The sequence below is a fragment of the Hyperolius riggenbachi genome, chromosome 8 (assembly GCF_040937935.1).
Source record: "Hyperolius riggenbachi isolate aHypRig1 chromosome 8, aHypRig1.pri, whole genome shotgun sequence".
Lineage (NCBI taxonomy): Eukaryota > Metazoa > Chordata > Amphibia > Anura > Hyperoliidae > Hyperolius > Hyperolius riggenbachi.
In genome coordinates, this window is record NC_090653.1 from 274838764 (window position 1) to 274866159 (window position 27396).

The 27396-nt window shown below is 44.1% G+C and overlaps 1 long non-coding RNA gene across 1 annotated transcript in view; it reads right to left on the reverse strand.

Moving 5' to 3' along the window:
- LOC137528570 (uncharacterized) overlaps positions 1-27396 on the reverse strand; it is a 71058-nt gene that overhangs the window by 4043 nt on the left and 39619 nt on the right. The window contains exons 3-5 of the long non-coding RNA XR_011023426.1: positions 25681-25826; positions 8528-8588; positions 2043-2139 (exon numbers count right to left, since the gene is read on the reverse strand). This is a non-coding gene — a long non-coding RNA (uncharacterized lncRNA). The remainder of the gene's footprint in view (positions 1-2042; positions 2140-8527; positions 8589-25680; positions 25827-27396) is intronic.

The following is a 27396-nucleotide window of genomic DNA, read 5'->3' on the forward strand; positions in this document are numbered from 1 at the left end:
TCAGATTTGATCAGAGAAAGATCTGTCTCTTGGTTGATCGGCCACCAAAATCACTAGATATATGGCCACCTTTACAGTACATACACATCCAATTTTTATTGGCCAATCATTGACCAATTTTACCACCTCCATGTAGTATGAGAGCTTACCTGTACACAATCTGTTCATAGTATTAAAATGTGTTGGCTCAGTAGTCGGCAAAAAACACAAAACCAAACTTTTTCTAAGTATTTATTTCCTTGCTGGGGACTTAGGGCTGTTCACACTACAAGAGCTTTTTATGCGTGTGATTTTGAAACGCTCTTGCAATGCTATGGGGGATTTTTACGAAATCACATCGCTCCAGTGAGAATACACACATAGGATAACATTAGCAAGAGCTTTTAAAGAGAACTCGAGGTGTGTTTAAAGAATGTTATCTGCATACAGAGGCTGGATCTGCCTATACAGCCCAGCCTCTGTTGCTATCCCAAACCCCACTAAGGTCCCCCTGCACTCTGCAATCCCTCATACATCACAGCCGTGCTATGAGGCTGTGTTTACATCTGTAGTGTCAGTCTCAGCTGCTCCCCCGCCTCCTGCATAGCTCCGGTCCCTGCCCCCGTCCCTTCCCTCCAATCAGCAGGGAGGGAAGGGATGCAGGCGGGGACCGGAGTTCTGTAGGAGGCGGGGAGAGCAGCAGACTGACACTATAGAGATAAACACAGCCAGCTCTGACAAGCTGTTTGTCAGCAGCGTGGCTGTGATTTATGAGGGATTGCAGAGTGCAGGGGGACCTTAGGGGGGTTTGGGATAGCAACAGAGGCTGGGCTGTATAGGCAGATCCAGCCTCTGTATGCAGATAATATTCTTCAAACCCACCTCGGGTTCTCTTTAAAACCACAAAGTGCTCAGAAAAGCTCTTGTAGTGTGAACAAGCTCTTAAATGTTATTTTATTGATTAGATTCTAAAACATCTCCAGTGAGAAAATTCAGAACAGTAAATTGAATATGGGCCTAAGAAAGTTTGGGTTACCATAACCGCTACAGCTACAATTAATTAGCGGATGACTTTAGTTTCAGTTCAGGTTCTCTACAACGGCAGTGAGTTGCAGTATAAAATGGCGATATGTTATGTAAAGTCTTGATCTTGCACTGCAGTGGCGGTATCCTGTCAGCATGGAACAGGATCCTGCTATACATAGTCTGGTAGATGTAATGGACAGTAGTCCTTTTATGTTGTGTAGTGTTACATCCAAGCCCCATGTTAAGCTGCTGAGCCATATGTCACGCGTCTTAAGATTCCTCTCTCGTGATGTAACTTGTCCAATCAAAGTGTGAGTGATTGGCGGAGAATGGGAGTCGCATCTGGCTCCACCTGTCTGCAGAGGTTTGTAGAAGCCTAGCTCTTTGTGTGTGAACATCAGAACAGAAATGATGGCTTTGTGCCCGCTCTCATTCACTAAATGGCCATCTGAACAAGGAATAGCAAAGAGGTCTTCCTCATAATAGGAGCCAGCAATAGCCTCTGCAAAGACTCACATTTGGCAGTGCTCAGAGGAAGGGTACAACCAGTGCAGACACACACTGTCACTAGAGATAGATGGACTTGGGTAAGATGCAATTAGTCTGCCAGCTACTGATGGCGGCTGAATTGCACCGTTTGTTTTTTCATAGTTTGGGCTCCATCTTCTTCCGGTGCCCAAATTACCCTGTGAGTACCGCTATAGCCATAATTCATATTACAGTCTATGGCAGGGCCCAAATGTCCAGTGCCTTTTTTAACTGTCTCGCCGAGACGACTGCAGGGGCTAGAAGAGACAGGCGAGAGGGGGGGGGGGGGGGGGGGAGAAAGGGGGAAGAGAAGAGAGGGGGAGGGGAAGAGAGGGGGGGGGGGGGGACAGGGGGGGGGAAGAGAGGGGGAGAGAGAGAGTGAGTGAGTAATATACAGTATTCATACAAGCTGTTTGTTTTTAGGTTATCTAGTGAATATCACAACTTGAGTAGAGGTGTGAATGTGTATTGTCACAACTTCTACAGTAACCAAATAACTTCACCCTTACCAATAAATGTGGCGATGCATTCATCTTAGCACAGAGATAAGTGGATTGGGGACACTTCATACACAAGGTCATTCATTGGGAAGCGCTGGTGCAATATCTGTAAAATAGAAAGTTGTGTTAATGCACATCTGCAATGGACCGTATTCTTCATTATTTTCATTATATACACATCATTTTTTAAAAGAACACAATCAGGGCTGTGGAGTCGGTCCAAAAATCCACCGACTCCGACTCAGTTTAGGATTCCACCGACTCCGACTCCACGACTCCGACTCCTCTAATTTGCATATTACAATTTTGTTGATTAAAAGTATGTAACATGAAATTCGTCTCTTAACTGCCAACGCTTAGGAATTTTACAAGACAACTGAAGTGAGAAGGATATGTAGACTACTATATTTATTCCCTTTAGACTAAAACTAGTCCTTGGTAAGAGTACTTGTAAAAGGTACAGACCGGAACAAAGAACATCAGGCCCTAGGCAATGTAAGTGTGGGTACATGTAAGAATGATGTGCAGGTACTCTGCAGGGGAATGAGGAGATTGTAAACAGACAACACCTCTGTGTTCAATGTGCACAGCATTCTCAGTGGATTTCCTGCAGCTCTGTGGGGAGTGCATATGTAGAGTATAGTACTACTGTGTAACAAAGTAAACCTGAGACAGATGAAATTAAAGTTTTATACATACCTGGGGCTTCCTCCAGCCGCCTTCAGGATAATCAGTCCCTCGTTGTCCTCATCCGCCACCTGGATCCTCTGCTTTGAGTCCAGGTACTTGAGCCAGTCAGGCGTAGTGCGCATGCACACACTCCGCCGCCAGGAGCATACTACACCTGTGCAGCACTATTGCGCAGGTGCAGAATGTTCCTGGCTGTGGGAGTGGCATGCGGCCGGACAGCGCTGACTGGCTGAATTACCAGGACTCATAGCAGAAGATCCGGGTGGTGGAGGACAGCGAGGGACTGATTAGCCTGAAGGGGGCTGGAGGAAGCCCCAGGTATGTATAAAACTTTACTTTTCATCCGTCTCAGTTACCCTTTAATTTGTAGTCAAACCAAATTTTAACAACATATCAAATTATTTGATTTCATCAGCAAAGGGAGTGCATACATTTGCATAAATCAGCATCAATGCAGAATTATTTCCATCTTGTTGACCATCTCTATTAGTGACACAGCTACACATCAGGCTTTATTCTTACAGCATAGATGTTATTTAGTATATATAAGAGATTCCTGTGTACACATCATATAAACAGTCACAATCAGATATGTATATCTGACCTTAAAAATATGGGGACTGCTTTATTGAAGCAGCACAAGTAACTAATTTTGATTGGTTTATTTCATTTTTGTGGACTAAGCACAGCTATTACTGTATATATACTGTATATATACATTATTTTTCATGACTATTATCTGAGAAATAGAACATTTTATCATATTTTCTATTTTAATCACAGTTACAAATTCATTAGGAGTCGGAGTCGGTGCATTTTTTTCCCGACTCCGACTCCAGGCACCCAAAATTTCCCGACTCCACGACTCCGACTCCACAGCCAGTAGAATCCCTTTACAGTAAACACCAAAGGATGAGGAAAAGTAGTTTACTCTATCAGAAGTCTAGTATATCGGTATTGGTCTTATATTGTATATTTATACAGACATTTGTTGGGACCTGTGGATTGAGTTTACTAGAACAATATTCTACTGTTGCATAAAAACTGGGCAACACTGGCAGTTTCACAGAATGTAGGGGGCTCAGACAGATATAAAAAAAAAATAAAAATACCACAATGCACCAGATTAGGTATAGCCAATGAGATGCTAATAATTCTGAATTCATGCAGGATTATGGAAATTTTGTATGAAATGTATACAGCTTGAAAATAGACCAGTCAAGTCCTGCTGAGGTGCGATTCGGCTGGTAAACTTTCAAGCAGCATATATTTGCATACAATTAAAAAATATTTGCATCTCATTGACCATCCCTCGACCTAATATGGCAAGGTGGGAGAGCACTGAAGAAGCCATGTGAGCCAGCTAACTCCAATTAGCTCTGATCTTATGGCGCAGGGCCCAGGGTTGCAATTTTTTGCTTATTTACAATTTTTGTACAAAATTCAGCTCAGATAATGTGGATAACACAGGTTCTCCAACCATAACAAATCTGGACCATTCTTCCTCTATGGTGCCTTTTTGCAGCTACTTGATCAAAATGAACTTGAGGTGAAAAACGGATGAGAAACAATTGCATCAATCTTCCTAGTCATAAAAATGACTTATTTATTTTTTTAGAGATCCCACAGTTATATTTTTAAACATTTTGAAAAGTAAATTTCATATTTTATTGTCTCTGCTCAAATGGCAGCCTATGAAAGGAGTCATCAATTAAATTATGCTACCCCCAGTACTACTTACCCGGGGCTTCCTCCAGCCCCTGGCAGCCACTATGCTCTGCTGGCCCCCGTTCCCCGACTGTGCGCAAACGACCTCTAGGTCATCCTCTACTGTGCCTGCCACTGTCAATCAACCCCACGTGGTCCTGAGCATACTGCGCAAGTGCAGAACTAGAGTACGCTCTATGCCACGTGGAGGTGATTGACAGCAGGGCTCGCAAAGGTGCAGTAGAGGATGACCTGGAGGTTGTCCTACACACCGTCGGGGAACGGGGGCCAGCAGAGCTGCGGCAAAGGAACATAGCAACTGCCAGGGGTTGGAGGAAGCCCCGGGTAAGTAGTACTGGGGGTAGCATAATTTAATTGATAATAAAGCCGGCGCCGAGCTCGCTGATATAATACAGATGCTGTGACTCCTACTGTATTTTGCCTGAGGAGGCGGGATGTATGGCCCGTGAAACGCGTTGCATTATTTTTTGGAGTTCCGAATAAATTGTTGACTGTCTGAATCGCAGTCCTTGCCTGTGTCTGTTTGGAGGGGGTAAGACCACCGCTGCCTCCTCTGTTTAACCAGTTGGTTTTTTAAGTTAATTTAATTACCTTTTATTCTTTTGGCGCCTCTGTATCTTGTACACTACATAATTTAATTGATGACTCCTTTAATAGGCTGCCATTGAGCAGAGACAAAATATTAAATCTACTTTTTTTTAAATGTTTGAAAAAATAAAACTGTGGGATCTCTATTAAAAAAAAAAAAAAAGTCATTTTTATGACTAGGACGATTGATACAATTGTTTCTCATCCGTTTATTTTCACCTCGAGTTTAATTTAAAGAAGTATCTGCAAAAAGGCACCATAGCGGAGGAAGGTCCAGATTTCTTAAAGAGACTCCGTAACAAAAATTGCATCCTGTTTTTTATCATCCTACAAGTTCCAAAAGCTATTCTAATGTGTTGTGGCTTACTGCAGCACGTTCTACTATCACCATCTCTGTAATAAATCAACTTATCTCTCTCTTGTCAGACTTGTCAGCCTGTGTCTGGAAGGCTGCCAAGTTCTTCAGTGTTGTGGTTCTGTGATGCATCTCCCCCCTCCAGGCCCCTCTCTGCACACTGCCTGTGTATTATTTAGATTAGGGCAGCTTCTCTCTTCTCTCTTATCTTTTACAAGCTGGATAAAACCTCCTCTGAGCTGGCTGGGCTTTCACATACTGAGGAATTACATACAGGCAGAGCTGTCTGCACTCTGCAGGAAGAAACAGCCTGACACTTCAGTGGAAGATAGCTGCAGGGGGAAAGAAACACACAAATGATCTCTTGAGATTCAAAAGGAAGGGTGTATACAGCCTGCTTGTGTATGGATGTATTTTCTATGTGTGGACATACTGTACATCAACCTACTTCCTGTTTTAGTGGCCATTTTGTTTGTTTATAAACAAACTTTTTAAAACTGTTTTTAACCACTTTTAATGCGGCGAGGAGTGGCGAAATTGTGACAGAGGGTAATAGGAGATGTCCCCTAACGCACTGGTATGTTTACTTTTGTGCGATTTTAACAATACAGATTCTCTTTAATGGCCCAGATGTGTTATGGTTGGAGAGCCTGTGTTATCCACAGCATCTTAGCTGTATTTCAAAAAAATTAAAGAAAAATAAAAACAAATTTGTGTCCTAGAGCTAGCCTATATTAACTATTTACCTTTATCTATCCCCTGCACGGTTCTCTGCCAGAAAAAGTTTTCTGATCAGTGAGGGTTATGAGATAGTCCGACAAGGTTGCGACAACAGGGGAAAGGTCACTTGTATGTCTGAAGGTTAACTCTTTAAAGTGTATCACTGCACGCGTTCCCGAAGGTACAGGATGTTATCGCGGGCATCAATACTTGCAACGCGTAAAAAGATACGGGTTTGCGCCCGCAATAGCATCCTGTACAATGACTGTACCGCTGACTCAAAGTCGGCAAAAAACGAAACTAGCTAGCGGTGGGTGACCAGAGGATCTGGGAGTGACTTCAAGGGCACAGGATGACTGCAGGGGGCTGGTAGAAGCCCGAGGTAAGTGAAAACCTTTTTATAATTTGAGTTAAAGTGAACCAGAGACGAAGCACCCTAATGTATTTTACCATATATATCAGTGGGAACATTGGAGAAAACACCTACCCTGCTCTCTGTTTCATTCTTCACTGTTCAGCTTGTTTCTTATCAGCCCTGATAAAGTCCAAGACTGAGTATTCAGTCTGGCTTTGCTATAATGACTCAGCTATAACGATTGCTGAGCAAAGCCACAAGGGGGCAGGCTTGGGCTTGAAAAGACATGAGAGAACACAGACTCCGCTATAAAAATTCCTGAGCAAAGCCAGACTGAATGCTCAGTCGGGGATTTTATCATGGCTGATAAGAAGAAAGCTGAACAGTTAAACATGAAACACATAGCAGGGTAGGTGTTTTCTCTAATGTTCCCATTGAAAATACATTGTAAAATACATGAGGGTGCTTCGTCTCTGGTTCACTTTAAAAGGGAACAAGAGACGAAGCATAGGTGAAAAATGGAAAAAGATTTCATGGATACCTGGGGCTTCCTCCAGTCCCATAAGCTTGGATCGCTCCCACTCCGCCATCCTCCACTGCCTCTATCGCCGGTACCGGGTCCCGTCACTTACGCCGGACGCGACCAGTTGTACCCATGCGCAGGGGCTCCCTCCGGTTCTGTAAGTATGCGCCTGCGCAGTGTGGAGGGAGCGTGCAGCGCTTGCGTCGACTGGCCGAAAATACGGGACCCGGTACCGGCGGACAGAGGTAGCGGAGGGCGACAGCATGGGAGTGATCCAGGCTTATGGAGTTGGAGGAAGTCCCAGGTATGTATAAATATTTTTCGTCACTGGTTTTCTTTAAAGAGAACCAGAGACGAAGCACCCTCATGTATTTTATTACATTTATCAGTGGGAACATGACAGTAAACACCTACCCTGCTTTTAGTTTTATTATTTTCAGTCTAATCTATCTGTTATCAACTGTGATAAGAATCCACCTATTCAGTCGAGGTTTGACCTGGAATCATTATAGCTGAGTCACTCTTCTGTGGAGTCTTTTCAAACCCAAGCCTGCCCCCTCCTGGCTCAGATTTCATACTCAGAGCTGTTGACATGGGAGGGGCTGCTGCTGCCGAGAAAGAAGCTCTGAAACAGACAAGTGTATCTGTGTGCAGTGTGCAGCCAGTCATTATCTACTGTATGCAGTTTCATTTCTATGAGAGACACTTCCTACAGGCAGCCACACAGCATACCAGAATAATAGTTGAAAGCACACAGATGAAAGGCTGCAGCAGCCCTGCTTGTCTATAGTCTCATAGAGGCTAGACAGCACATCCAGAACACCTCATAACCTGGAAGCAGAAGGGATATGAGCCGGCGGCCATATTGCATATTTCCTGGAGCAATAATGGATTAAAAAAACACTCAAAAAGGCACACCAGAGCGGCGAAATTATCAGGTAGAGCATTTATTCTTTACAAGCTATCAACTGATATGTTTATTTTGTGTGAATCGTTCATCTCTGGTTCCCTTTAAGGTTCCCTTCAAGGCAGAAAAAAGAAAAAAAAAAAGGAACACAGCCTGGTTATTAATAGGTTTTGTACTGTACATACACGTTTATCTCATGTCACATGTCGCCTTGGGTACCCTTAAAAACACACCTAAAGTAACAGGTATGGGATGACATTTATTTTATTTTATTTAAAAAATGCACACTGCCTGGCTCTCCTACTGACCCTCTGCTTCTAACATGTTTAGCCATAGACCGTGAACAAGCATGCAGATCAGGTGCTGTGGCTGACATCTGACAAGATTCAGCTGCATGCTGGTTTAAAGTGTGTGATTCAGACACTACTAATGCCAGAACGATCAGCAGTAATGTCAGGCAATCTGTAATGCTTAGAAGGAAGTAATATGGCAGCTCCCATATCCCTCTCACTTCAAGTGCGCTTTAAATCATAAAAGTGTCACATTCTTAGCTCAAAAAAGACGACAGACCTGGGGAGTGGGGGTTATTTGGTGTGTAATAAGTGAGGATTGTGAGCTGTACACTTACCATTAACAAGAGGCAATGCCTAGGTAGATAGCACAGTCAGCAGAACAGCTTGGGAAAGGATCTGTGGAACAACACATTAAAACATCAGACATCAGGATGAAAGCATCTACATCTGTTGCTTTGACTGTCCCTCCCCAGCAGTGTAACCCGCATTGTGTAATTTTGTACATAATGAAATATCACCCAGACAGAACTGGAGAGAAGTCCTTACATACAATACCAGTGGCCTAGCAGCCCTGCTGATCTATTTGGCTGCAGCAGTGTCTGAATTACACCAGTAACAAGCATGCAGCTAATCTTGTCAGATCTGACGATGTCAGAAACACCTGATCTGCTGCATGCTTGTTCAGGGTCTATATTATAAGGACCCCATTATAATACTCATTATATAGTCACGGGTAAATGCTTTTCTCGCCCAGATTTAAATTCTGAAATGTATCACTGGTGGTGACATCTTTAGTCCGATTGTTTTTCTGATTGATTTCCATTCACTTCTATAAGAAAATCAATAAGAAAAACTATGGAAATCAGATCAGACCTGTTGGAAATTATCTATCCATCCAGCCATCTATCCGCAAGAAAACAAACAAACAAAAAAATTAACGGAAAAAAAACACCTCGTATATTCCTAGTATAAGGGCCTCCACTACCAAAACGAATGGAAACCGTGGTGACCTTTTTCCGTTAGCGCGATGCGATTTTTTCCCCAACAGCAATCGTCGTTTCTGGGCCATTCAGCTCCTATACTTTTATAGGATAGACAGACAGCAATCCCACAGCTATGCAATTTTCCCTGCAATTCGGCAATTTCACGCGTAAATTGCAAACGCATATTACACCGCCATCGCAGCATAAACCAAAAGGATTGCACCCAGACCCCGGCGGAATCAAAGTGCTGGAAACTGAAAACAAAATGTAATGCAGCACGATTGTGATTATGATCACCTTTACTAGAGGAAAAGGGTCCTAAGTCAGTAGAAACAACACGTGGTCTCCCACAATGCTCTGGGAGGAGAATTCCGCATAGCTAAACAGCCTAGGCTGTGACATCACTGAGAGGGTGGGGCTACATACCAATACACAGCCATTATAGATATAGAATGTGTTTCTGATGCTGAAACAAGGAAGTTACCATACCATAAAAGTGGGTATCCTGAATAATTTCCTGCATTCTACTGCATGTCACAACAGTGCCTGTTTAAAATGGCAGTATTTTTCTCTGTTAACACCTGAGTTATAAATTTACAGTTGGGAGTCCTGTAGAAATCTGGCAAGTGCCATACAAATGTTCAAATGCTACGACCAAATTTACAGGCAGTGGAATAACCACAACTGCTCAACTAAATGATCCCCAAGTAATGTAACCAAAAGAAAAAAAAAAAAAAAATCGACATGCCTAAACAGGGTAGAGGGAAGGGCTAGAAAATAAATAAAACGTGGGATGATTAATAACTGTATAAGCAACTAAACATACAATTAAGGAGCGTTTGGAACAGTTTCAAATTGTGCAACGCTTGAGAATCTGCTGGTGCCCCCTGTGTGCGGATCGTGGAAAATTTCATAAGGGGAAAGGCTGCTTGTCCAGCTGATAACTGGCATGGTCACAGCTTGGAAAACGGCCAAAAACAGCTTTTTTTTCCCTGCGCAGAGGATGTAGATTTTTTGACGACAACAAATCATCTGGGAGGACAGGGATTACAGCCATTAGCAGACTTCCTTTATTACAAGGGAGCCTCCCAAGTGACTCCAGGACCGAACTGTCAGCACAGCTTGATGAAGGCTATGTTTGTACAGGCTATGTTACAGTGAAGAAAGGAGTATGCAGTGTGTGTGTGTGTGTGTGTGTGTGTGTGTGTGTGTGTGTGTGTGTGTGTGTGTGTGTGTGTGTGTGTGTGTGTGTGTGCTGTGTGTGCTGTGTGTGTGTGTGTGTGTGTGTGTGTGTGTGTGTGTGTGTGTGTGTGTGTGTGTGTGTGTGTGTAATAAAAACTAAGGGTCTGTACACACTGAAAATAGTCAGGCGCAATCGCAATTTTAAAACAGCTTTCTTGCATTTTTGTGATGCATTTGCGTTTTTCAATGCAAGAAGTTTTAAATCAGGATGATAACATTTATTGGCTAACTAAAAATGAATAAAAATAAGCAAGCTTTCGGCTTTGCAGCCTTCGTCGGGCTTATATCAATGCGTTTACCTTTTTCTTGTGGATTGGTTAAAAGTCTTTTAACAGGAAGTTGAAGAGTCTCCTGGGAACTGACCTCTGAAAAACGCAATGGAAGCGCATTGCATTTTTTTTCCAAGCACTGCGTTTAAAAAAACCGCAGCAGTCGCGTTTTTTTTTTTTACTAAAAATGCATAGCACCACCATGTACAGGTCACAACAATTAGCGCAGGATGCTATTGCGGACTGGAACGCGAAGAAAGCTTTGCGTAGCCAGGGGGCGCAGGCGCAGTAACAAAAGTAGCTGGCGTGGGAGAACAGAGGCTCAGGCAGGACCGTCACGAGACAGGACTTGGCTGCTTGGGGCTTGGGGAAGCCCCAGGTAAGTGAAACTTTTTTTTAAAAGGAATTTACAGTTCCGCTTTAAAAGTAGCAGTCATTGGCTTATGTGCCACACAAGGAAATCTTTCTATGTAATTAAAGAGACTCTGTAACAACATTTTGAGCCTTATTTCTTCTATCCTATATGTTCCTATACCTGTTCTAATGTGCTCTGTCTTACTGCAGCCTTTCCTATTTGCACAGTGGCTGTATTATCACTGTTATATGATCTAATCTTCTCTCCTCTGTCGGGCTGAGGCAGTCAGGCTGGAATGTGCTGTGCTGCATGTGATTGGATAGAAGCTATACACACCCTCTCCAGGCCCCCTGCACACTCTATGACTCACACACTGAGCTACTCTCAGGTATCACTTGCTATGTCTTTTGTTTGTAAACACTGCCTAAAACTGGCAATTACAAGCCAGGATTGCAGCAGGGAGCGGCAGAAACAGCACAGAGGGACCCAGGATAACATAATGAATAGAATGGTATGCTTTTTATTGTAAAAATGTTACAGTACAGATTCTCTTTAAGGCCCCTTTTACACTAGCAGGATAAACCTGCTCTGTTACTATTTTGCCGCAAGAGCAATGAAAGTCTATGGAGACTTTCCCACTTTGCAATGCTCAAGAAGTATCCGATCCGACGTAAAGGTAGCAGTGTGTTACGGCAAGCACCGCGCTTAACACATGGTGTTTGGGCTAATGCGAGTCTGTGGGAGATGCACGTAGTATAAACAGCAGAATGTGGTGTGTCACAGCGTGCAGGATCCGACTGACGGGAATCCCAGTGCCGCACTTTCTGCCCGGCAGGGGGTAAGTTACGGGGTGGGGGGCGGAGCAATGCATATGACCTGCCTGCGCACTCTGCTGCAGGGTCATACTTTGTCATTTTTTTTATGTTGTGGCGGAATGACAAAAAATAGCTGTAAAAGACAACATCCCACGTGTTGCATAATCAATTCATTCTGTACCGTAAAGGGACAATCTGCTATTAGGTTAGGTTCACACTTGCCCATTGAAGATCGGATTCTTTTTTGTAAACAATTTTTCCCCCCTCTCCATTTTGAGAGGTTTTTATTTTTTGTGCAGCTACGTTTCCAGTCCACGGAAACGTCCCCAGCCCTGGCTGGGGGGTGGGGAGGGTTGCAGGCTGCCATGTTGGAGGGTGCAGGCAGGAAGGGGGGCAGCGGTGCCCTCCCTCCCCTGGGTCCCCCCTTCCCCACTCTCCCTCCAGCTAGTTTCATCCATTTTAATCATTTAAATCAATATAATAAAATGTATAAGCTGGGGAACTTGCTTCCTTGAGTCCTACTGCTCACCGTCACATCCTGCAATGCCGCCCTCTGTTCATTGGACGGCATTGCCGGGCCAAAGAACTACAGGCTTATACATTACATTGATTTAAATGGATTACAATTAATGAAACTAGCTGGAGGGAGAGCGTGGAAGGTGGGACCCATTTGACTCCCCCTTTCCCGCCGCTGCCCCCCGTCCTGCTACCCCCTCCTGTATGGCGGCACCCCTCCCCTGGGATACATAAAATGGATCCTGTGTAGAAGGGGATCAGTTTTACTATTAATTTTCACTACCCCTCAGTGAATCGGGGGGTCCGCGAAAATGTTGCAAATCCGGACCGTCCGTTTAGGTTTTGAAACCGGTTCCCCCTAAACGCAGACGGATCCGTTTTTTTTTTCGTTGGGCGAAGAGAGTTGCTATTTTTAGCATTGGTATCCGTGGCTCAGGTTTTGTTACGGAGCCACGGATACATTTACGGACCAAGTGTGAACCTACTCTTATGAAGCGCTCACCCTCTCGCCCGTAGTAAATGTCAAATAGTCACACTGGAACCTTTTAAAGAAATAAAAAAAAATCAATGTGCAGAGATGTCGATCTGAGAGGGATCTAGCTTTTAGGCAGGTCGAGAGCAAGTCTGCCAGTGTATGGAGGGCTGTTCAATACAGTGCAAAGCTATGCAAATGTCCCTTACCACTCCTACCCATGTACAGGAAGCCCCCTACCTACAAACAACTCATGTCACAATTAATCATACATACAAGCTGTCTCAATGTACAAAATATACATTTATGTTTTATTACCTACAGACAGGTCCATAAATATTGGGAAATTGACAATTCTAACATTTTTTGGCTCTATACACAACCACAATGGATTTGAAATGAAACGAGCTCGATGTGCTTTAACTGCAGACTGTCAGCTTTTATTTGAGGGTATTTACATCCAAATCAGGTGACCCGTGTAGGAATTACAACCATTTGCATATGTGCCTCCCACTTGTTAAGGGACCAAAAGTAATGGGACAGAATAATCATCATAAATCAAACTTTCACTTTTTAATACTTGGTTGCAAATCCTTTGCAGTCAATTACAGCCTGAAGTCTGGAATGCATAAACATCACCAGATGCTGGGTTTCATCCCTGGTCATGGGAAAAAAAACTGTTCGCACCCCAATGTTGTATGCAATGAGTAAACATGGGTAATGAACAGTATTACCTCAGGTAGGAGGTTTACAAATATTTTATTGGACACCGGAAAAGAAGACACGTTTTGCGGGACCTGCCTGCTTTCTCAGGTCTACACTACAGTCTCTTATGCAGTTGCACACACGGACTAGGACCTCCCACTCCATGCATGCAGCTGCATAAGTCATAGTGCATAGTCACTGTACTGTAGATCTGAAGAAGCGGGCAGTTCCCACAAAATGCATCGTCTTTCCCTAGGTCCAATAAAATTATCTTTAAACCTCCTACCCGAGGTAAGACTGCTTCATTACCCACATTTACTCAAAGCACACTACTATGGGGCGCCTCCTCCCATTTTGTGTCCCTACCTAACATGTTTACTGCACAGTAACAGACCGAAAGTATGTTCAACACCAAATGTTCATTTCTTTTACTTTAAGCTTTATAGCAAGTACAGGCAGATTAAAACAGTTTCCCAATATTTGTTCAATAGCATACATACTACAATCACAACCCTTAGGCTTGTGTACCTAGAACTAAGAGTTCAGATCAAGATTAGCCTTACGTCAGAAAACAAACAAAATTAAAAAGGCCCATGTATGCCTGACTTCTGACTTCCAACTGCAGCTGACTTACATTATAACTAAGGCTTTAAAGAGAGCCCGAGGTGCTGCACAAAGAGACTATTGCAAGGGTAGATCGCGAAGGCCTTCATGGTAGATCCCGACCCCACTACGTTTTCCATTCTGTATATATGTTACGGCCAGAACCCGAAGTGTGGCCACTTTGCGTTCTGGTCAATGTGCGAAGTGGCCGCAGCGCAGCGGCCAATGTTAGAAATGTAATGTTTACACTAAGCACAATGTATTTTACGGCCGTCTCGCTGCGGCCAAATGTATTACAACTTGCTTAATTTAATTAAATATAGGCGGCGGCAATGTAATAGATGAAGCCGCCGGCTTTCGCACTGCCTCCTCCTCCTCCCCCCGATCCCCCGCCTCTCTCCTCTCCCCGCCTCCTATACAATACGGAGAAGCCGGCGGGGACACGCGTGGGAAGGGGGGGGGGGGGGAGGAAATCGAGGGGAAGGAGGCGGCAGTGCAAAAGCCGGCTATACATTGCCGCCGGCTATATTTAATTAAATTAAGCAAGTTGTAATACATTTGGCCGCAGCGAGACGGCCGTAAAATACATTGTGCTTAGTGTAAACATTACATTTCTAACATTGGCCGCTACGCTGCGGCCACTTCGCACATTGGCTGGCCAGAACGCGAAGTGGCCACACTTCGGGTTCTGACCGTAACATACACAAGTGTGCTCCGAAAATTGTACATGGGTAGATCATTTTGACTTGATCATTTTTTTTAAAGTAGCTCACAAGGCGAAAAAGTGTGGGCACCTCTGCTCTATTGTCTCTCACAGCGTGCAGGGTGGCGGAGAGCAGCAGGAGCCGCGGCCGGGGAGAGAGCTGCCCAATGGAAACCCTGCAGGAACACCCCTGGCGGGCGTTTTATAAAGGGAATTCCTCTCCCCTCTGTTTACCTCCGAGTTAGTGACAAATCTTGTTGCTAAACTCGGGGGGGGGGGGGGGGGGGGGTCGGGGCAGAGAGCAGCGGTTGGGGGACACAGAGCCATGTCATTAGACAGAGAACATGCCTCTGTGTCGCATCTGCCCTCCGAAGATCCACCTCAGGTTCTCTTTAAATGACAGCGGAATTGAGATTAAAGGTCCATGTACACTAAAGGTCCATGTACACTAAAGGTCCATGTACACTAGCCTTTAGGGCCTGTGGTGCAGTGGCTTTTGAGCCACGATTGCTTATGACTGCCTCGCAGTTTTCAAAATTCTGCAAGTTTTATTTTAATATGCTTAGAAATTTAAAGATGCAGTAAAACCACAATACAAATGTGTGGCATTTAGGCTACACGAACCTCAGTGTCCGAGCACCACCTGGGTTCATAGAAATGAAAGCATCTGCTACCTTGGCTTTACTGCTAGCATAAAGTCACATTATTTGACCCCGGTGGAATCCGCATCAGTCCATTATGCCACCCCAAATTATAGCGCAGTTCTGCCCCATTTGGCCCTCTAGTGAGGTCATCGTTTGGCCTCAGAAGCAAAATAGCAAACAGGCAGCAGTCTGGTGAGAATAGGATTGGGGAAGGGTGTGTCATTCGCTAGACAATATTCAGACCCTAATTTGACTAGATTGACATGTCGAAGTTCAATAGTGACAAGCTTGCAGCCAGTGCTGACAACAAAGTAAAGCTGCTTCAAGGTAATCTTAAAGGACCACTGTCACGAAAATCATAACATTTAAAATAAATAGAAACATAAACATATAAGAAGTATGTTTCTTCCAGAGTAAAATGAGCCATAAATTACTTTTCTCTTATGTTACTGTCACTTACAGTAAGTAGTAGAAATCTGACATTCCCAACAGGTTTTTGACTAGCACGTCTCGTGGGGGGTTCTCAGGGTTCTCTATTTTAAAAAGCAAGTAGTGACTGGCAGTTGCTCCATCCAACTGCCAAAAAAAAAGTGTACAGTGAGCAGGGAGGCTGGCCAGCATCTTTGTATAAAACTTTTTTAGGGAATATCTTTATAAAGAATAAAGACCATGCTGAGAATCCCCCATGAAGAGATGGACTAAGCCAAAACCTGTCAGTAATATCAGATTTCTACTACCTACTGTAAGTGACAGCAACATAGGAGAGAAATAATCTATGGCTCATTTTACTCAGGAAGAAACCCACTTCTCATTCGTATGCGTTTACATAGATTTTAAATTTTAAGATTTTCGCGACAGTGATCCTTTAAATGTAACGAAGGTGCCCAGTTTAAACTTACCTGGGGCTTCTTCAAGCCCCCTCTAGTCCTTCAGATCCCTCATTGTCATTCCAGCCTGATCTGTTCAGAAGCTGTTCCTCTCTGTAAGCTGGCCAACTGTGTGGCGCCTCCTCGATTGCGTTCCCATAACTAGGAGCCATCGGCGCATGCAGAGTTCCAAATTTTATGAACTACATAAGCGCAAAGCACTCTCGACTATGGGAGCGCAATCAAGGAGTGTGACCCAAGGCCAGCATGCAGCTTTCTGAGGGGAAAGCTGCTGAATGCATCAGAGCAAAACGACAGCAAAGTACCAAAAGGACTACAGGGGGCTAGAAGAAGCCACAGGCAAGTTGAACTGGGCACTTTAGTTAGGACTAAGGTTTACTTTAAAGAGAACCTGTACTGAAAAAAAAGGGCCCCTGAGGGGTACTTACCTCGGGAGGGGGAAGCCTCTGGATCCGATTGAGGCTTCCCCCGTGCTCCTCAGTCCCACGGTGGTCTCTCTAGGCCCCTCCGAAGCCACAACCGACAAATTGTCAGGCTGTGGCGCAGAAGTGCCTGCTATATTTACCTTCCCCGGCTCCAGTGCAGGCACAGTAGCGGCTCTCTGCTCGGATCAGGCGGTAATAGCCCATCCCACTTGGATCTGCTCTACTGCACAGGTGACTTTGCAATAGAGTAGACCCGATTAGGATTTTTTTTAACTCTTCCTGTAATGGAAAACAATGAGACTCTTCTTTGCTACCAATGTTCTATTTCTTAGCTGTACTACACATACAATTCATTGCATAAGTTTATTTTCACTTCAGGTTTGCTTTAAAGCCATCTGTTAGTAGAATCAGTAAAGTTTATATGCTGCTCTGCAAGACTCCGAAAGTATCATCCTTGTGATCCCAAAGGAGAAAAAAAACTAATACCCAAGAAGGAGGAAGCCTCCTGAATATCGCGCCCGCGCTGCTCTTCATGCACGAGCTGAGCTGTGCTGCACAAGCGGCCCCCGGCTTACTGCGCAGGGGCAGCCGTACTCCCATGAGCACAGTACTGCTGCGCTGGTGCATGAAGAAGAGCAAGATTTCTTTTGGGGGGGGGGGGTCTGTGCATGGACTATCGATTCTTTTTACCATTCGGATTATCTCGGGTACACCTTAAATATTCACAAAGCTTCAAGTCTCTAGCAATGTAATGCTCAGATGTAGTAAGAAGCACTACATTTTCATGCCTAAAGGGGCCCATACACTCAGCCGATTTTCTGGCCGATCGATCGATCCCGATCGATCGATTGATCGTTTGAAAATCGGTTGGCCAATCGACCGATCGATGGCCGATTTCGATGGATTTCCATCGACCAGACAGGATGGAAAATTTAGGTCGATCTGATGAGATTGCTTATCAGTTTGCATTGGCCTTAATGGAAATCTGATGGCAAAAAAATGCCATCAGATCGAATTTCAATAGATTTCAAACTGAAATCTATTGGAATTCTTTCCTGGTAAAAAATGTTATAAAAACGCATCAGATAGATCATCAGATGCATTTCTTATCTGTCTGCTGCCAATCTGACGAGGGTATGGGCACCTTTATAAATACATAAAATGTATATATGAGCTGTGTACAGGTTATGTGTGCACAAACCTATAGATTATACATACACAGGTTAAACCTTTTATACCAGTTCCTATTCCTATGGTTGGCTTAGTGTGGATGGGTCTCATTTACTGTATTAACAATGAAGAGGCCTGACATTCCACAGGCGTTCCATGGTGTCAAAACAAAGGTATATTTGCGCTTCCTTCACACAAAGGCCAAGGCAGGATTTCACATAACCTTTTACAGCAAAGCATGCCGACTGGTAGATTGCAGAACACATAGGAGCATAGCTGGCTCCAGGATGAGCAGAATTATCTCATCTAAAAAGCCAGTGGCATAGCAATAGGGGGTGCAGAGGTTGCGCCCGTACTTTTTTTGCACCCAAATTTTGGGGTTAAAGCGGATCCGAGATGAATAACTATAACAAGTAACTTGTCTATATATCTTATCTAAAGTTTAGATAGTTTACACAGCAAATCTAGCTGCAAACTGCTTTAATAGAATATGGTTATTTCTTCCTGTAATACGACAGCAGCCATGTTTGTAAACATTACACAGAGGAAGGCTTATCTGCATCTGGAGCAAAAAAACCTAATCCCCCTCCTCCTCCGAAATCTCTGGCTAGTAATACCTCCCCCTCCTCCTGCCCAGACTGAGCTCCCATGAGCCCTTGCTACTGTCTGAAAGTGCCTTGTCTCTCTGAAAACCTGTGGGCGTGGCTTGTTTAGTTTATAGGGAATTAGAGTATCAAAACAAAAAAATATTTGGCTTGAGGAATGCCCTATAAACAATAGGAAAGGAACAATTATGCAATGTGTAAAAGTTCATCTTGGATCCACTTTAAGTGGGGTGGGGTCATCTTATTGGCTTGCGATGTATTGCAGGCAATTAGTGCAGGACCGCCCTATGCAAAGCATACACTGGAAAGCTTGACTACCTCTATGCGCTCCAGCTTGCACTCTGAGTCTCCCGGGCAGCTTCCTAACTGGCTGCTAGAGCACCAGGCTACCTGTGGTCACAGGACAGTGAGCTTGGAGCTCTAGCGGCTGCATCGTGAGCTGCTGAGGATGTAAGCTGGAGAAGGGAGGGAAAGCCATGTTTACCGGCATGCTTCTAACGTGTACTGTAGATCAGGAACACGCATGAGGGGTTGGCCAATCAGCGGGTCAAGGCATTTGGCTGATTTATTTAGGCCACAAGTGGAATTTGGCCTTTTTGTAGAATGGCTTATCCGCAGTTATATACGGTAAATTGCACTGGTGAAGAGGGAGGGGAGTGGGCCGTGAAGCAACAGTGAGGTAGAGAGGGGCAGAACTAGACACTACATCCGGGTCAGGCTGATAAGAAGCAGGATATTGGTGGGACTCACACAGTACTTGCATTGTGGACCAGGGATGAGATGAGGCACTATGCCTTAGCACACCTTTATGTCTCCCAGCCAGGCATTAAAAACAATGATTGGCAGTGAGGGTAAAGAGGCAAGCTCACGGATCTTTGGCCACAGATACTCCGATAATTTTTGCCCGAGGTAGCAGATGTGTCCTGCAAAACCCGTCACAAGGGGAGATTTTCAGTTTACATAAAACTAACTGAAAATAGACCACTTGTGTCTTCCTAATTGGAGGCAAGACCACCACTACAAACCTTTCAAATTGTAATTAGCATATTTAATCTTGTTGGCACCTCAGTTTTGCCTACGATCACATGGTCTATCGTCCACACTTGGTGGAGGGGTGTTACCCATTTCCTGATACTACAGAGAGCAACTTCTTAACCAGAGTAAGGGCTGGTCCACACTGGCTGCATTTTGTGCGGAGATTGGGTTTTGAAAAACGCATCCTCGTTGACTTGAATGAAAATCACAGCAAGTTTGAAAAATCATGGCAAGATCTGACTTTTTTTGCTGCGATTTTCATTCAAGTCGATAAGAATTCATTTTTCAAAGCAAAAAAATGCAGCCAGAGTGGACCAGACCAAAGGTCGGGATTATTCTGTCCCCCTCCCCCTGCCTACATAGGGGTTGCCTAAAGGCTCATACACATGCAACGTTTCCACCCAACTATCGTCCAAACTTGGTGGGTTAGACGATAGTTGGGCGTATGAACGTGTGACAAACGACTAGACGAACGACTGATAACAGGTGGTTCAACACGCACAACTGTTGGGTTGATATCGTGCAGTTGGCCAGGTGTGTACAAGTCGTTTGAACTTGAACGTGTTTAGAATGCGGCCATATCGTGCAGTCCTGAGCTTGTAGTATGCAAATGAGATGGTCGTTCAGTTGGTTGGTGCATGGAAAATCCAAGTTGTGGAATCACTTGGTTATGCAGTCAGTCATGCCGTTGGGTTAGTCATGAGGAAATGCTGCACGTGTGTACAAGCCTTTAGAGGTAACCCACACTTGTGCGTATTACTCTAATACAGTTGTTGGAAACTATTCCTCATCAGTACATACTGCACTATACTGGACTCTCGGTTTTCCTTTCTGCTTTTACATCTATGCAATTCCTGTTCCTGGTCTTCTGAACAGAGCGGAGATGCAGAAAGCCATCCTGTAAATCTTTCTGCAGCAGCCAAGACATGAAAGGTTCCGTGTCAGACATAATCCTGAAGTCTTCGGCAGTTGGCAGCTGCAAACATCCGACTGAAAGCCCATCAGCTGCTTCACAGCTTCCAGTCGAGGATGTTTACAGCCGCTCACTGTCAGCGGTAACAACCGGACACTTCCTAAAATGCATACAATAGAAATTCAAAGTGGAGCTGGGCTTCAGATGAGGAATGATCAATGCCTCCTGTTCAGGTCTGCATGTGGCTGGGATTAAAGGAGAACTCCGTGAAGGGTTACTAGAATGGGCATTCAACAGGCGCGACGTGTAAACTACACAATTTAAAGGGAACTTAAAAGTGAAAAATAATGAGGCCGACTGTTACTTCCTTTTAAAAAGAACCCGAGGTGCGAGACCTATGGAAGCTGACATTTATTTCCTTTTAAACAATACCAGTTGCCTGGCAGTACTGCTGATCTTTCTGGTCAGTAGGTTCTAAATCACACACCTGGCATGCAGCTAATCTTGTCAGATTAGTCATAGACATTTGATTTGCATGCTTGTTCAGGGTCTGTCTTATGGCCCATACTCACGAGGGACTTTTGTCGCCTCAACACGCGGCGCGCGCGTGTTGCGGCGACAGGTCGCCCGTGAGTATGGGCCGCCGCACGCGCGCGCACCCCGAACTGTCGCCCGTCGCTCATGTCGCCAGGCGATTGAAACTTTCAATCGCATGGCGACAGTCGCCGCTGCCCCCCCGCCGCAACTGTCGCTAGTCCGCGTGAGTACGCGGACTAGCGACAGCAACCTCCATGTAGGTACATGGAGCTTCCGGCGGGGGGAGGAGGAACGTCAGCGACAGCTTCCGCCTTGCCGCTGGTCCCTCTTCCGCGTGTGTACACGGAGGGACCTGGCGAGAAGCTGTCGCCGGCCTGTCGCCCACACGCTCACGTGTGCTGGCGACAGGCCACATTTCTCGCCCGTGAGTATGGGCCTTTAACGTATTAGAGGCAGAGGATCAGCAGGACAGCCAGATAATGTGCATAAGTTAAAAGGAAACAAACATGTCAGCCTCCCTATCCCTCTTACCTCAGGTTCCCTTTAAACAATGCAAATTGCCTGGCTGTTCTGATGATCATCTACCTCTAATACTTTTAGTCATAGACCCTGAACAAGCTTGCAGATGTTTGTGCCTCAAGTCTAAATGATTTCTGTTAAGAGGCATTTGATGGTTTTTATTGACCTGATGAAGCAGGAGATACCCGAGAAACGCGTTGCCTGAGCCTTTTGTGCAATAAACGTAAAAATCTACATTTTCTGATTGCTACATTTGCCACAGAAGAGGTAAGCTTACCATACCTCTCATTGTTATATTGTTTTAACGGTTTTATACCTTTTGGGCTTCTCTACAGTTTTACGTTTATACTTATCACACCTCTATTTTGAGGTTGTTTTGAGTAGCCTTTATCCCTAGGAACTACCCAATTTACCAAGAGTGTGACCTCTGTGAAACTTTATAGACCTGACCTCCATAAGCCACATCGGTAGTTGCATTTCCTGCAACCCAAAATTTGTGAGTATTTTTACACATCGTTACCTTGGTGCATAGATCTATTGCACTATTAGCTATTGGTCTTTTTTCATTTGTGTCTTTCTAGTCCTCTGTTTCCTTAGTCCGCCCCACATAAGCTGCGCAAGTGTTTAAAGAGACACTGAAGCGAAAAAAAAAAAAATAATATGCTATAGTGAATTGGTTGTGTACTATGAACAATTACTAGAAGATTAGCAGCAAAGAAAATATTCTCATACTTTTATTTTCAGGTATATAGTGTTTTTTCTAACACTGCATTATTCTATAATATGTGCAGATTACACAACACTCAGCATTCAAAATGAGTCTTTCAGAGCAGTCTGTGAAGTAATGACCTCTCCTCTAGCAGAGAAAAAGTAAATAGTCCAGGAACAGTTGAGATAATAAAAGTCAGATAACAGCCCTCTCCACCACTAACTTAGTCGGAGAGCTTAATGGCTTGTTTGCATAGAGATAACAACTGGAGTTTCTCAACTCTTCCTGTACTGGAAACAATTAGACTGATGTATCTGATCTTAATGTTTTATTTCTTAGCTGTACTACACATACAAATCATAATTCTTTTTTCGCTTCAGTGTCTCTTTAACACTCGCGCAAGCCAGCTAATTGGCTCACCTAGAAGGATTCTGGACATCGCAGGAGAAATCAATTATTTGCTACAGCTGCAAGGGCAAAAGGTTGAACTTATAACATGCAAACTTATGCCAGAGAGAAGCAGCTCATCTGTCTTAGCACAACAAGAGGCTGCGTGGCTACAGGGCAGATTTGGCACATCCTTCAGTGGGCAGTCACACAAGATCTGTCTGCCATTGACAGGGAGCTCTCTGCCCATCTTTGGCACTAGTCTAGTTTAGGCGACCCACCAGGACACTTCATAGGGAACAGTTCTCCAATCACATCACTCTTATAGCAGAAAGCGTTGTGATTGGCTGAATATTATGGGCGTCGTTTACTTCAACCTATTGTAAACCTAGCAGCTTGAGGGGGTGCCATCCACGCAATCCCGTTAGCAGAACCCGCTGGGTTCCCTATTGTAGACTAGCGCCCCATCTATTGCCTGGCTTATCAACTGTAATGGTTAAGAGAGGAACAATGACCTCTACCAAAGCAGAAAGTGATCACCCTCGACCCGGCTAAAAACAAAAAACTGGACCGAATGAAACTCTGTCAAAACCCACCCTATTTTTGATTCAAAGCCTATGTAGCTTGTTTATTTTTTTGTGTTCCACAACCCTCATCTCAACTAGCACTAAAGCTTAACTGAGCCGCACTGTTTGTCACCCACAAATATTATTGTGGTGTTTGAGAACCATATAGACGCTGCTCGGAGACAGCCAAGTAGCTCGTTTAGTTCTACTGAGAGTTGGGGAGGTGAAAAGAGGGAATACTGCTTGGCTGCTATGCCTTATCCAGCAATCTGGATGGATAAAACGCCAAATAACGTAGGGCCACTACAGAATCACAGTGTCGGCCTACAGTGCCCATTTCTGAAAGGGTGTGCAGTGTTGTGGTAAAGGCTCAAAAGTTGCACGAAGGGGAGGAGTCTGCACACAAAAAAGGCCCCGAGGGGGGGGGGGGGGGGGTAAAAGACTACATAGAAAAAAAAAAAAAAAAAGGTATAAGGAATTTAATTATCTCACAATCCATGATCCAAGGTCCACAATTCTTCACAGGCTGTGTTCACACTACAACTTTAGGACACGTTACCAACTCTTTTAGCCGAGACTCAGGTTATATGCAAAGAAAAAAAAAAAAAAGGTTTTACACTATAAGCGCTTTCTAGTTGCAGTGCCCATTTTGGAGTATCCTTAGAAGTATCCGCCATTTATGGTTTTAACCGCCAACGCTATCATTTCAACCTCCGGATATTTTGGAGGGCATTAGGGTGAGTGTGGGCACAAGGGGGGTGCCCTGGCACTGGCGAATTGGCTTGCGAGGTGATGGAGAGTGACACACTGGAGAGGTTCTGGAAACAACAATTTTTCCTCAGTTGCACACTATATTTTGTCTTCCTGTCTTTTTATCATTGCATAGAACGTGAGAGTCTTGGCTAAAAGAGTTGGTAACAACGTGTCCTCAAGTTGTAGTGTGAACCCTGCCTGTGAGGAATTGTGGACTTTGGATCACTGATTGTAAGATAATTCAATTCTTTATACCTTTGACTGTGAGCGCAGACTTTAAAGATATATAATTCAGTATTGTTTGGCAATAGTGAGAACGCGAACCACGTTTGCAAAGTATTCGTTTTATCCCAAGCGCATAAACTTTTTGTATTTGTGATAGAAAATGAAAAAAAAAAAAAAAACAAGAAGCATCTGATGCAGGTTAGTTGGATCACATCAGCTCCCCCACCCTAGTGCCATTGTAAAAGCAGAATCTCTGTCTTATGGCTGAAACAAGACAAAGGCGCAAGGGCACATGCTGTATATCTTAATAGTTTCTGAAGGCACTACATCCTCTGTAAGTCAAGTCATACAAGGAACAAAGCCAATCCTATCAATGCTGAGCAACTCAGCATGCCACACATTCCTGGCACTTGGCATCAACAGAGAACTTCATCCAGAATGACTCTCAGCAGATCAAATACAAAATGATCATGACATTTACTACCTAACTAAGAGATAACGATAGCTGGCGTGGTGCAACAGCAAAGAGAAAAAAAACACAAAAGTTAAATAAAAAAACACAAGTACAATTTTTGTAACCCAACAACTGTCTCATTAGGGCGTTTTGGAAATTATATTGTACCTTCTACAAAATCCTATAAACCACTGCCTGATGAAGCGGGGCCACACCTGCAAAACCCGTTGCTTTGACCCTTTGGAGTGTATATATGAATACATTTTCTTGTTGATATAATATCAACCTGTATTTGTTTCTGCTTGGAGAAGGCAAGTCCACCACTGCCTCCCCCATTTTTTTACGTTTTAGCTACTTTTATTCTGTTGGCGCCTCTGTTCATTTCCACTAGTAACTTAGGGTGCGTACAGACATGCGACTATAGTCGTTTAAAACGATCGTTACCGACGGCATTGCCCGACGATCGTTCGTAAAAAGTGCACGAACGATCATTAAAACGACCGACCAACGAGATATGTCGTTGGTAAAGAACGATCAATTCTGCCAGATCTTTTCCAACGACCATCGTTCAAAAAGTAATGTCTGTACAACGATCGGTCGTTGATCGTTCGTTCTCAAAGCGTTACACATGCTCAAACAGTTCTTTTTGACACTTGTGTTTGAGATCAGTTTATACATCATGTTGCGCACGCAACGCTCGTTCCAAGATCGTTCGTACACGAACGATGTTCAAAGTAGCCTTTCCTCAAACGATCATCGGCCGATACCTCCTTTAACATCGTTCGTCGTTCAGAACGAACGATCGTTATCGTATGTCTGTACATACCCTTAGTATAATGGAGCTTGTTAACATTTAAAATACTGGTAGGACTTTGATGAGGACCTTCTTTTTTAATACACAAAAATTGGAAATCCACTTCAACTTGCGCCATAACTTTTAACCATCCTCATCATGGAAAAGAAAATACAAAAAGAAAGTGAATTCACCCGACCTACCTCTAAAGCCTTTTCACTTTCTATATTTGGAAGCGATCTCCTGATTTAAATGTTCCCATTGTTGATGAATGGACTGGTGATCTGCAGCACAACAAACCTTCTGTTGAAATAGCAGCATGATGTAGGCCCAACAAAGCTCTTTAATCCTAAAAAATAAACAAACATTAACTCCTCAGCCTGCATAGAGATAGAATCTTACATACAACCGCGAAAAAAAAAAGGCTACGTTTCCACTAGCTGCTGCGAGACGCGCGGCAGCAGTTCTTGGTCTGCGGGTACGCAGACGAATCACATTTTATGGGGTTCGCTGCCTCGTGTAGAAACCAGGGCTGTGGAGTCGGTACAAAAATCTTCAGACTCCGGGTACCCAAAATGGCTCTGTCTCCTCGACTCCTACTCCTTAGTCTAATCCTTAACAGGGCTGTATATTTTCCACAAAAATCATCCGACTCCCGACTCCTCAGTTTATGAAATCAACGACCCCAACTCCGGGTGCCCAAAATTGCCCCGACTCAACAGCCCTGACGGAAACGGATGGCAATGTCAGCTGGCTCTCTAGGGCAAGCAATTCGGCAGTGGGCGCCATTATTTCCTATGACAGAGATTCCCCGTGCAATTTACCTGCACGGAAACTCTACAAATTCGGCACGGTTTCCGCGCTAGTGGAAACGGGCCCTAAAGTTTTCTCTACGCAGGTCAGCGGTGCCCCTATTCTGCAAACAATGCATTACCCGCCAGATCAAGAATTGGTTGGAGAGCAGCAATCAATACAACTTATTTTTTGAGATTTTAGGCCTGATCCAAATCACATTTTCTCCTAAGAGATCATTTTCATGTTCTGTTTAAAATATATCTTTACAGCACTCTATTGGAAAAAAAAGTACCAAAAGGTAGGTGAAAAAGGACCGCCAATTTTTTCTGAGTATATTCTTGCTTGCTGGCGGCTTAAAGGACACATCCGAGTTGTAGTTAAAAATGCTTTCAGACCCCAACGGCGCCTCGTCAGGCCGTCCCCTTCTGCGCCCGCACGAGCACCGTTGTCAATGAAATCCATATTGTCCGGAGTGTACTGCGCAGGTGCAGAACTACTGCGCCTGCGCAGTACACTCTGGCCACGTGGACTGGATTGACAGAGGCGCTTGCGTAGGCGCAGTAGAGGACGAGCTGGCAAGGTCTTCCTCAGCACCAGGAGACAACTGCTGAGAGTGGAGCTGTGGCGTGGGACAGATCAGCTGCTAGGGGCTGGAGGAAGCCCTGGGTAAGTAGATTAAATTTTTTTTTTTTTTTTTTTTTTAAGAAGCTTTACTTTCCCTTTAAATTGTATTTTATGGACATGATGTGAAATATCACCTAGGAGAAAATGAATTGGATTGGAACTTTTAACTGAAATTATATTGATAAGAAAAACAGAGAGGACAATTACCCAATGCAGTACAAAACTGTGCAGGCATCAATTCCTCCACTTCCATCTCTACAAAAAAAAAAAAAAAAAAAAAACAATACTGCCATTTTAAAGCACACCTGATGTGAGAGGGATATGGAATGCTGCCATATTTATTTCCTTTTCGAGGACAACTAAAGTGAGAGGAATATGGCAGCTGCAATATTTATTTACTTTTAAACAATACCAGTTGCCAGGCAGCCCTGCTTACCTGACAATTTCAGAAACACCTGCTCTGCTGCAAGCTTGTCTATGGCTAAAAGTAAGCATACAAG